This window comes from Anas acuta, chromosome 4 (genome assembly GCF_963932015.1).
Source record: "Anas acuta chromosome 4, bAnaAcu1.1, whole genome shotgun sequence".
In the NCBI taxonomy this organism is placed as follows: domain Eukaryota; kingdom Metazoa; phylum Chordata; class Aves; order Anseriformes; family Anatidae; genus Anas; species Anas acuta.
In genome coordinates this window covers 25,410,624-25,422,841 of record NC_088982.1, presented here as the reverse complement: position 1 = coordinate 25,422,841, position 12,218 = coordinate 25,410,624, and the positions used below count along the sequence as shown (strand labels likewise).

Genomic DNA, 12,218 nt, shown 5'->3' with positions numbered 1-12,218 from the left:
AGAGGTGCAAAAGAAGCTGGGAGGGGACTGAACCAGGACAGCTGACCTAAAGTGGCCAAAGGGATGTTCCATGCCATATGGAGTCATGCTGTATAACAAAACTAGGGGTAGTTAGCCAGGGGAGCTACTGTTGCTTGGGGGCCAGCTGGGCATCAGTCATCAGGTGATGAGCAATTACATTGTGCATCAATTGCTGTGTTTATTCTTTTTGTTGTCTTTTGTTTGTTTTTCTTTCTCTTTCTTTCTTTTTTTTTTCTTTTTTTTTTTTTTTTTTTTCCCTTATTAAACTCTCTTTGTGTCAACCCACAAATTCTAGCACTTCTCAATTTTCTCTCCCATCACACTGGGGTGGGGAGTGATCAAATAGCTGTGTGGTGTTTAACTGCCTTCCAAGTTAAACCACAGCACCTGGTATTGATAGTGGAAATTTTCACATTTTCTTCTAAACATTACTGTTTAATTGGGGTCATGGTAGTGAGTAAGTCATTAAGAAGTGAATGGGGAGATTAGTGCATGTCTAAAGTGAGATTAGAATGAAATAAGGTCAATAGTGCCTGACTAGTTACTCTCTTACTGGATGAATGCATGTTAAGAAAATACAACCTGTATCACTGTTTTAACAGGAACAAGTTAGGTTAAATCTACTTATTGTCTATGTCTTTTTTAAGGATTAGCCAGCTAAGAAAAGTTACAGTAGGACTGTAGACCCAGAATAGGATTCACAACTTCTACCTTGCAGTGAAGATAAGGTTTGATACCTCTTTTTTGTTTTGTTTTTGTTTTTAAGTAATCTTTTAACATTCTGTGCTAACTCAGTATGCTAGTGTCAGACCTGAACAAAATGCTGTTGTTAAAGAGCTGAGTTTTAATCCTAGAACTGAATTTCTGATCTGTATTTTTTATTGGTTCTTCCTTTTTCTTTCACACTCTCTCTGAGATTTGTACCATAACCTTAGATTTAAAGCTAGAAGTATTTCTGCTAACCTTATAAATTAGTTATTATTTTCAACTGCTCTCACATCATTTTATCTGTTCCAGAAATTCTCTGTATGTAGTGTACTGAGAATTGTGTTGCACTTGATTTAGAAATACTATGGGGCACTCTAGTCTGCATTTCTGTGACTATCTGACCTGTTTGCTTAATTTTAACCAGATTAAACTCAGTATGCCTGTGCATTTCATAACTGAAGAAAGGAAAGGAGGAAACCTCAAATACAGATAAGTCACAGCACGGCCCTCAAATTCATGAATGCCTTGTTATGTGTTTCGAATTTTATTTAGCAATCTGGTCACTGAAAATGTGAAAGATGTGTGTATAGTCAATGACAAGATTATATTCATTTTATAGGACTGAACAGAGAAAAGCAGGTGTTGATCCTTTCCAGAACAGCCAGTATGACTAGAAATCAAAGGTCAGACATAACCTCAGTCTATCCCTCTACACCAAGACAGGGTCAACTGTACATGTCATAGATATTTAACTTGTTACTAAAGATCTTTGTTACTGGAAATTAGTAAATGCTTCTTTTTTTTTTTTTTAATTTATAATCATCCTATGTCTACCAATATGTCCTAGTGGGATGTGCTACAAGGCTGTGATGTTGCAACAGGTAGTTACAGTCTTCAAGGCAGTATAGAGTGAACAAATATTTGGTGAGTGTGTGTCCATGGCAGGCATTTCTACAGCACGGATTCATGAAAGTTTAAACTCATTTTTTTTCTATGCTTAATTAAGACAACATTCTGGTAAGTGAATGGGAGGAGATACTGTCATGTGCCCTTGAGTTAAACCAGAAAAATAGAGATTTTTTTAAAAAAAATATGTATTCATTTCTCTGTATCAGCAAGCTGACTTACAAGGGCTTTAATTGAAAATCAACTGTGACAGATTTCCAATATACAATGGCAATGCATGTCTTTCTAAAATTTATAGATGACATTTTTCTGACAGAAAATGCATTGAAGACATTTTTGGAAACTAACAGAATGACCAGATAAAAATTATTCCTGTATCACTGTGGCTGTTTTTGTTGCCAAATGATTGGCATGATCTCATTGCCAATATTCTTGATCAATCAGAATCATCCTTAAGTACTTAAAGATAAATAAATTACCAAGATTAATAACATTTCAAATTTAATATCCATCATCCACATGAAGGCATTTTTGGCTGTATTTCCTGTTTCACAAGGTGTGGGCAGCAATTTGAAACATAAAAGCAATAAGAAAGATATAAGAACAGAGGGGAAGCAAAAACACTAAAAAAAGAAAATCACAAAAGAAAGTAAGAGCACTGTGGATTTTAAAGTAATGTGGAAAAAAAAAAATATATATATATATATATGGACAAGAAGAGAAGTTTTGAAAGGAGAATTGGACTGAAAAAATCCAACTTAATAATATAGTCCACCACTTGCTTGTTGTGTTCTCCCTAATGGTGCAGAAATATTCATTAATATTTTCTGTTTTATGTTTGAATTGATAATATCAAAGCTTTTATATTTGTAATTGAGGAGGTTTTACTAAGAGTAAACATTTTAAAAGTACCACCCCATTTTACTGGAATTGTAGATAGAAGAGATCTCTGACCTGCTGTTAGCAATTTTAATTAAGTCTTGGCATGGCAGAGAAATTACAAATGAATAAAGTATGCCACTGTATACATTCAAACAGAGTGTGCTGCATGACCCACATGACTATGGGCAGGTTAGCTAGACATCAGCCCATGGTAAAATAATGAGTGTTCTCATACAGGATTCAAAAAATAATGAATATACAGGCCTATAATTAATATAAAACAAAGAACAGAAATATAATCCAAGCAATCAACATACTTTCCTAAAAATGCATCTTGACAAACAGTTTAGTTTAATTATTTGGGAAAATTGCAGGTTTGATTATTAGAGGTAATGACACTAGTCATTTTACTTACATGTAGAAGCACCTAGCACTCTGATGTTAAAAACAGTGTCATATTTCAGATTTTCAAATGCTGTTGTCAAATGGCATTGTCAAGCAATATGGTCAAGGTTCCACTGAAGCTTGCCAGCCTTCAACACTTCCATTTATTATTAAGACAAAATATGAAATAATACAATTTTTTAATTATAAAATAGATAGACAACACTGGAAGAGTAATACATCATTGTGAGTTCAGAGAAGCCAGAGAAAGAAATTAGATCATACATAACAAGAGTCTGTTGATTCAAATGTACTTTTAATGTAGCCGGCAGCAAGCTTACACATCTAGAAAGACACTGCATCTTCAGGATAGGAGACTGAGAGGGAAAGGAATGAGACTAAAATAGATTTACAAATTTTTCACTTCTTCTTTACAGAGAAGTGAAGATGAGCTTCCAAGATGTGGAATGGACAAAAACAGCATAAGAAATTGTTCACTGTACAAGTATGTATCAGTAAGTAGCCTCTACAATTCCGGAGAATGAATTTATTTATTTTTTCTATTTACTATTCCAGAAATAACCCCAATTTGTGGACTTCGAAAGAGGAGAAGGAATATAAGATCCTAAGGGTTACCTTAATTAATAACCAATGGTTACAATTTGATGGGTATTTATTTATTTTATGACTGCAGATGTAACAAAGTAATGACCAATATACCAAAAAATAAAAAATAAAAAATAAAAAATAAATGAATTCACCATTTCCTAATTCAACAGGTAACTATGACACCTGTGTGTGGCCCAAGTAATATGAACCAAGAATATGGGCCAAGTAATAGAACAGATAAGACTAAATTACCTAAATTTTCCTTCTTAACTTAAATTGTATGAATCAGTATGTAAAATTACCCTCAATGACTGGACTTAGCAAAATGCAACTATTTATAGACAATAAATTAATTTTAGAAATGAGCTATAATCCTCTTAGTGGGAAGGAAAATGAAATGAAGATACCATAATTGAAAGAATGGAAAAAAAAAATCCAAAGCTTAGCAACTAGCTGAGGAAATGTATTAGTAATGGATGTTGTCATTTTATTGCTGTTGCTTTTTGCTTACTTTTTTTGTTTGAATCTAGAACTTTCAGTATGCTAACATGTATTATTATCTGACAAAATTTCAAGATACTACAATGTAAACAATATTGACTTCTACTGAATAATTACTTATAAGCCAAGTGTATTATTCTGAGAAATATAAGGAAGGCTCAGTCCAAAATAAATAGCATTTATGTACTCATCCTATTTTCTTCTAAGACCATTTTCCAACAAGGAAAGGAAGAATCTGCCATCTGTTACTTTGCTAATGTTTCTTTTAGCACACATATTAAGGTAGGTATTCTTGTAAAAGATTATCAAAATATTTGCTTTTTTTTTTTTTGTGTGTGAAAATTTTTAACATAATTAAAAAGTAATGGCTATGGTTAGCAAGCCACTAAAATAAATGTTTAGAATTTTACATCTAAACCAGTCCACTATTGAATTTAGTATTAAATAATTTAAAGAGGTGTCCCTCTGGGCTAGCCTACAAGATATAAATAAATGGTTATTTGACTTTACTGGGTATCCTGAGTGCATCACTGTTGTGCTTTTGACTACATTTTCATTTTGTTTCACTCAGGAAAGAAGATGTGGTGGTTACCCACTGCAGAACTGAGAACTGGTTGGCTACATCTATCCCCAGACTACCTTACTGATGAGTATGCCTACTACCATATGCAAGAACAAGATTTTGTGATGAGTAAGTGCACTTTCTTCTGAGCAGATGAACGATTATCACAGTGACAGCTGGGCACCTTCCTAAAAGCTACAAAAATAAAATAAAATCACTCAGACTGTTTCTACATGGTTTAATTTTTGGTATTTGTTCATCGTTTTCCTTCTGGTAGATTTTGCTCTGCCCCCCCCCACTCCTCCCCTTCTTCTCTTCTTTTAATAGTCCAATATTCCACTTACAGATGTTGAAAGAAAAAAACACTGTACACAGAAAAAAAGAAAAGGAGTACATTTAGACTGTTGCAAATAGTAAATATCTGCTGTGATTTGTTTTGGGCAAGATTATTCAATTTCTTGGCAAGATGATTCCTTTTGGTGGCAAGACTACAGATCTACAGATTCTACTCCTTATCATCTTCGTCTCTATTAATAAGGAGCTAAAAAATGATTAGAGGACTGCAGCACCTGTCATATGAGGACAGGCTGAGAGGACAGGCTGGGCTTGTTTAGCCTGGAAAAGAGGAGACTGAGTGGAGACCGCATCAATGTATTTAAATATCTGAGGAGAGGGTACTGAGAGGATGGAGCCAGTCTCTTTCCAGTTTTGTCCAGCAACGAGAGGCAAAGGGTACAAACTGAATCACAGGAAATTCTGGCTGAATATGAGGGGGTACTTCTTTACTGTAAGGGTGACAGAGCACCGGAATAGATTGCCCAGATGGGTTGTGGAGTCTCCTTCTCTGGAGATATTTAAAACCCACCTGGCATCCTGTGCAACCTGCTCTCGGTGATCCTTCTTTGCAGGGGCTAGGGATCTTCTTGGCAAGGGACTTCTGAGGTCCCATCCAATTTTGGCATTTCTGTGATTCTCTGAAAAAAGAAGGAATATTTCAAAACAAGTACAGATAATTCCATTATTTATGGTCAGAAAATAAGAGCCATTATACTACATCCCATAGCTTACTTCCATTGGCTCTTAGCCTTAATATCTATTTCAGGATCATTTGTGAAGAAGGTCTGAGTGCTACCAAGGAATTGAAAAATCAGTGAGTATGTTAAATTATTATGCAGTGCTGATTTAGACACAAAATAATTGGTGTCATTCATAGAGCATTAGTATGAGGTAAAATGAGTGCTTTAATCTTCAGTCACTTACATTTTTATTTTAAAAGTTTGAATGTAAGCGTAGAAACCAAATCATTGCAGGGAAGTGGAGGCAGAATAAAATAAAACGGGTATAGTAGGGTTCAAGTTCTGAAATATCCTTTGGTATACTAATAAGTGGTATGTAAGAATACCTACTCATGTTTCAGTGGATATCTTTCCCTCTCACAACATTTCAGCTTATCATCTGAATAAAATAAATTCTAATATTCAATTTACATTTTAATTCTTACAAAAACAAAATATTGTTCTTCTTTTATTACTTTATCCTTTGTTCACAACATCAAAAATTGCCATGTCTTTTGGTGTTCAAAAAGTGGCAAGGAGTCTTTTTTCCACACATCCACATTGTATTTTATTCAAATTTTTCAGCTTTACCAATATTAAAAATTCCTGCAAAATACAACTATTTTTATAAACATTAGAAAAAGTGGATTTTTCCAATTTACTGTTGGAAGATACAATTTATGAGTAGAAAGACAGATTGATGTGTAGTAAGTAAATATTCACATAACACAAGGCCCTTTGGTGGCTTGGCTCAGGTCATGTAGCTTACAATGTCCTTAACAACTAAACCACTACCACCTCTCAATACCAAAAAGAATATTATTTTGGACACTTTCAAGTAAAAACAGATAAGATCCACTGCCCCTTTTATGAAGGTGTGCATCACTATATTTTTCAGATAGAATGCGACAAGAAGGTGCGATTTTGCCAATTAAAGTTTTGCCTCTTACACAATAATGTCAGCTTAAAGGGTCACAAATAAGACTGCAATGCTTATTTTTAATTTTAAAAAATATTTTTTTTTAAATTAATGCTTAATTTTATCTGTTATTTCCAACATATTCTTCTTTCAAAAAATTTCTCTGTATTTCTCTGATAATCAAGGATGTTGTATAGATACAAAAAAAATTTAAAAAAGACATTCAACAGTGATAATTAACTAAAAGCTGTTTAAAGAATTATTAAAACCTCCCTAAGAAGCTCAAGTAATGTGTATAATTACATCTGCTGGGGTCTCTTAATTGACAAACACTACACCTCCTATAGATTGTGTTGTGTATCTGAGTAATTAGTCCTGAATTCAGAAGTCCAAATGACTGCTTAAGGGCATAGCTATACTGTTCTAATAACAAAAGATTATCAATTAAAAGAAATTCATAAAATCAAGTATAAGCAAGCAAAAAAAAGTCATTGTTGGATTTTCCTGAGATTCTGAAAATTCTGCAATATAGACAAACGTATATTACAAATATTTTTTTATAATGCATTTTGTGGTTGATATAGAATATATTTGACATGCCTGAAAATAGATATTAACAAATCCCTTTACCAGACTGATTACAGGTCAGGACACTCTGCAGGAAGTAGAAAATTGGAAGCAGTCTGCCTTGAAACAGAAGAAATAACAATTAATAATTAATTAGGCACGATGATGTTTTTTTCTTTTTTTTCATAGTTATGTTTTTTTTTCTTTTTTTTCATAGTTATGTTTACACATAAAATCTATAGACTACAGAGTGACAATACAGGGCTGTGCTCCAAGTCAAACCTTGTGAAGAGAATAGTGGTTTTATTTTACATAATAATAATATATTAAAGGCTTACCAGCCAAGCAGTATGATCTACTTACTAATATGTTGAGTACAAATGCCTGAACTATCCAGAGCAGTAACTCTCCTTTCTTTATCAAAGATATTGATAGAAAGATTAGGAAGGTTAAGTTCACCTTTTGTCATTGTTGTTGTTGTTCCTACTACATGCCTTAAAATATTAATTTCCTTAAATAGAAATTATAGTTACAGTTATAGCAGCCCATCCCACATTTCAGGGTGATTTCAGATCCATGGAGAGCAAATATAATTTGGTTCTGACACAGGGGCCCCCTCCCATGAAAACAGGAGCTGAAGGACACCAATGTAAGCATCACAGCATGGAATAGGTCTGCATGTTGCAAGAACAATCAGATATGGGAGCTGTCAAACTTTCCTAGGCCTCTTCATATATAAATCATAAATAAAAATAATCGTAGGTGTAAAAATATACATTTAGTAATAATAAATACTGGACAGTATTGTGGTCCTAGGACCACCTAGTGTCTCTAGGACCATAGAAAGCACTCTGTCAAGTTGCAAACGCAGTTCTGGGACATCGTCTTTTGGGTCAATACAAAATGTTTATAGTTCTTAGAAATGTTTGGAAGCCTACAGATGTTTTACTCATATTAAAACCAGGTAACTCTACATAACAGACAGCCTAATGGCCAAAGTCATGCCCCAGGGTTGAAGACCGTCTGTTATATTTCTCAGGCCAAGATAATTGTTGTGTAAAAACACCAGATACTGTGTTATTCACTATAATGTGATAATGTGCTATTCACAATGTATCTAGTGATGGTGTGATAGTGGTTGACATGCCTTATAGGACAGCTTCTCAGACAGAATAAATTGTCATTGATCCTCTGTTTTTAGCAGACTTACTTCAGTGAGTGAGTTGACCCAAGAAATCAGTCATTTTCTCAATTCCTGATTCATCAATGAACACAATATAATAAACCTGCTTAAAGATGACTTTGTTTCTCTGCTGGTGCTTTTTCATTTGCTGCGCTATTAATATACAGATGAAGAACTGATGTAAGAAATCCTCTTATTGCACTGAACTTTTCAGTGTGGACCTGTATCACATCTGACAGCAGCCAGGTGCTCAGATGAGGGTATAAATAGAGACAAAATATGCAGGTACATTTTTCCTACCTCTAACATTCTGCAGCTTGAAAGGTGAGGAGTTTCCAAGACAGAAATTGCATCTTTAGATTTGTATTACATGTGATGGATTTATTTATTTTTTTAATTCCTAGACTATGTATAATTAATTTTCAAACTGTGTAAACTTTTAGCACCCACATCCTCTGACAGTAGCCCAGTAATTATGTACTGTGTGGAAAAGTTTGGGGTTTGGTTTTAGACTTACTACATGAATGTTGATGGATTTGATGTCTCTAAAGTTATATTGTTGAAAATGCTAAGTGTTTTTCTTTTTACCTTCTCTGTTTCGCTCCTGATGTTAGAGACTTTTGTCACACCCAAATTTTCTAGGCCAAGAGGCCTTAATCTTCAATAGGAGGAACAGTAGAAGCTGTTTATTAACACTGACCACCTTCCCTGCCTGTTTTTGTACATCTTACAATTCTACTAAATCTCTTTTACCTGAGCTCATACCAAAGAGCTATTCATACAATGGGGAAAAGACCTCTAAGATCATCTAGTCTAATTGTTAACCTAACACTACCTAGTTTACCACTAAGCCATGTCCCTAAGCACTACCTCTACACATCTTTTAAATACCTCCAAGGGTGATAAATCAACTACTTCCCTGGGCAGCCTGTTCCAATATCACAATCTTTTCAGTGAAGAAATTTCACCTATTATCCAACTTAAACCTCCCCTAACACAGCTTGAAGCCACCTTCTCTTGTCCTTTCACTTGTTGCTTGGGAGAAGAGACCTATCCCTACCTTGCTACAGCCTCCTTTGGAGAGTGATAAGGTCTCCCTGAGCTTCCTTTTCTCTGGGCTAAATAACCCCAGTTCCTTTAGCCGCTCCTCATAAGACTAGTTCTCTAGATCCTTCACCAGCTTTGTCACCCTTCTTTGGACATGTTCCACTCTTTCTTGTAGTGAGGGGCCCAAAACTGAACACAATATTTGGTGTATGGCCTCACCAGAGCTGAGTACAGGGGGACAATCACTTCCCTACTGCTACTGGCCACACTATTTCTGATACAACCCAAGATGATTTTGGCTGTCTTGGCTACCTGAATACACTGCTGTCTCATATCCATATAACAGCTTCTGTTTTCTTTTTCTTGCACTTTCTTAAAACATTCTATTCTCTTTCAATAGCTTCTAAGGACTGAGGTAATATTTTCATGATCCTATCCAAAATGACTTAAAGATCTTATTTTGAGGTTGTAACGGTTGCTTTAAAGCCCCTCATTAGACATGTATAATTTGGTTTGTTTTTCTCTGAGAGAATTACTTTGTACTTATCAATGTTGAATTTCATCTGTCACTTTATCACCTAGTCACTCACAAGAGATGAATCAATGTTTCATGAATTTAATGACATATAATAAAGAGTTGTAAGTTCAAGCTAAATAGCATAAAGATCATGGGAAAATTACTTTGCAATTCCACTGAAGCAGAATGAAATCTTTTTCCCTACTTAGTGACATTTCACATGAAGAACAATTAGCTGTGCATTTAAACTTCAGAGAAGTTTTGGGACATGAGATTATTGTAGAAATACTCCCTTGGTTTATATTTTAATGGAAAAGATTATGTCCACCAGGATTTTTCTATAACAGTTCCTAGTTTTGGAAGTGGGGAAAATGGGCAGGATTCCCACAGCAGGTCATTGTCTCCTTGCCTTAGTGTAACCTGTCTGTTGAGCCTCAGGACACGTTACACCTACGTCTAAGGCAGATTTCACAGCACTGAGAAAAAAAAGTCCTTTGAAAGGTCCTTTGATAATCAGGGAAGTTCCTTACATTTCTCTCTTCTTTCTCAAAATTATGAAGAAAAAAAATGATACAGAAATAAATTTTTAGATCATTTAGATCTAATTTGCAGATAGGGCAACTTTGACTTCTAGAAGTTTATTTATGAGCATAAAATAAGCTCAAGAAGGTTCAGGGGAAAAAGAAAAATGTTGCTTCTGAGAGTAATTCTCTTCATAGCCACAAAACTACCTTCTTCCTATCTAATTTTGGTGCATAAAAAGGATGCTTTGAATATTGAGTATTACAGATGACTCACAAATCCATAATGCATATGTTTCTGAGGAGATTTGACACATTTTTTTGATCAGTCCAGTAGGGACTGGGGACTCAGAATCTCTCATAAGGCTCTCAGTAATTTACAAAATCAAGGCCTGATGACCTTAAACAAGTCATTTGATTTTTCTTTGTGAAAATCAGTCTATCTGTAAAATCTGTAGTCAGTACTGCTGTCATTGCACAGATGAGAAAAAAAAGAGAAACATGAGAAGAAAACTGTGTTCAATGATCAATCATTTCCATCTTTCTTATTCTCCTTATGAAGATTTTATTTTTGCTAACCCTCTATTCTGTAGGTTAAGGAAAAGACAATGTTCTGACAAAATGTACATGGTATGTGATTCCTCAGGCTTAGCCTGCAACTCCTAATGATTGCTAGCTTAGCCAGCAGACAGGTAATACACATTCAAAGCTACTGAATAAAGTATCTGAATATATTTTTGTCAGGAACTTGGAAGAAAAGCAAGACGTCATCTCATTCAAAAGCAGTAATGTCAGCATTTTATGTCATAAAACCCAAGGTCAAAATCATCATGGAAATGAATAATCCTTGTTTGTGTATTTTATAAGATTTAAGCTCCAAAATTAATAATTCAGTTTATTAACACAATGCAGTAAGATAACCACACTTTTATTAATCCATTATAGTAAATAAAAATCTGAAATTTATTAAGCAAAATGGTCAAAATAATAATGGTTTTTAAGTCTGCTTTGCAGACAAAATCCTGCTTGAAGTCACATAAACAACACAAGTTGGAAAAGAAACAAAGTTCCAGCAGTGAAGAACAGAAGAGAACAGCTGGACTGGGTCAGCAAAAGCATCCTGCTCCACAGCTTACCTCTGTTCCCAGAAGAAGCATACTGTAGCTTTTGGCATGTAAAATCTTGCTTAGAAAATGCACAAAGGCAGAAGGGACCTGGGCCCTGCTATATGTAATCAAGTCGCTGAAAGGCAATACTGAAAGGGGTGATAAGAAGTCCTGGAGTGCTTTGTAGTGCCTATAATGGCAGAAAGGTTTTATACTAATGGGCACATTTGAATAATGAGCAGCAACAATAATAAGAATTAAGGCAACATATATTAGCAATAGTAGCCCCTAACAACAGCCAGATCTTTTCCGTTGTGCTTGAAAAATTATGACTGAAAACATTAAGTAAAAAAAAAAATAGAAATGTCAATAATATAAAAAGTTTTCTGTACTAAAACATCTTAAAAGGACATTTCATATGACTCTATAAAATAAAGAAAATATGCTTTTCAAAACACAAATTAATATTCAGGAAGAAATATGTTAATCAGAAGTGAAAGCTTTGACAACATAACAACTTCAAAATTCTGAGATAAATGGGGACCTCAGCAAATAGCAGAGGTCTTTAAAAATACAAAATGAATTTGATTTTTTTAATGGTTCTTCCTGGTAATCATTTTAGTGCTTTCAAAATGTTGTTATTTGATTTGGAAAAAAAGGCTGGCGATGCAAATTTAATATTATAGCTATTGCAAAGTCTGTTATAAAACTTTGTAACACATATTGAATG

The 12,218-nt window shown here is 34.4% G+C and overlaps 1 long non-coding RNA gene across 2 annotated transcripts; it reads left to right on the top strand.

The window, feature by feature from the left end:
• The first annotated feature begins 332 nt into the window (after positions 1-332).
• On the top strand, positions 333-4,805 carry LOC137855222 (uncharacterized). 2 transcript variants are annotated; one of them, XR_011095610.1, is made up of 5 exons: positions 333-543; positions 669-749; positions 1,154-1,222; positions 3,341-3,406; positions 4,583-4,805. It is a non-coding gene; the product is annotated as an uncharacterized lncRNA (long non-coding RNA). The 2 variants fall into 2 exon arrangements; XR_011095609.1 differs by lacking the exon at positions 333-543 and having other exon boundaries at positions 610-749.
• The last annotated feature ends 7,413 nt before the right edge of the window (positions 4,806-12,218 follow it).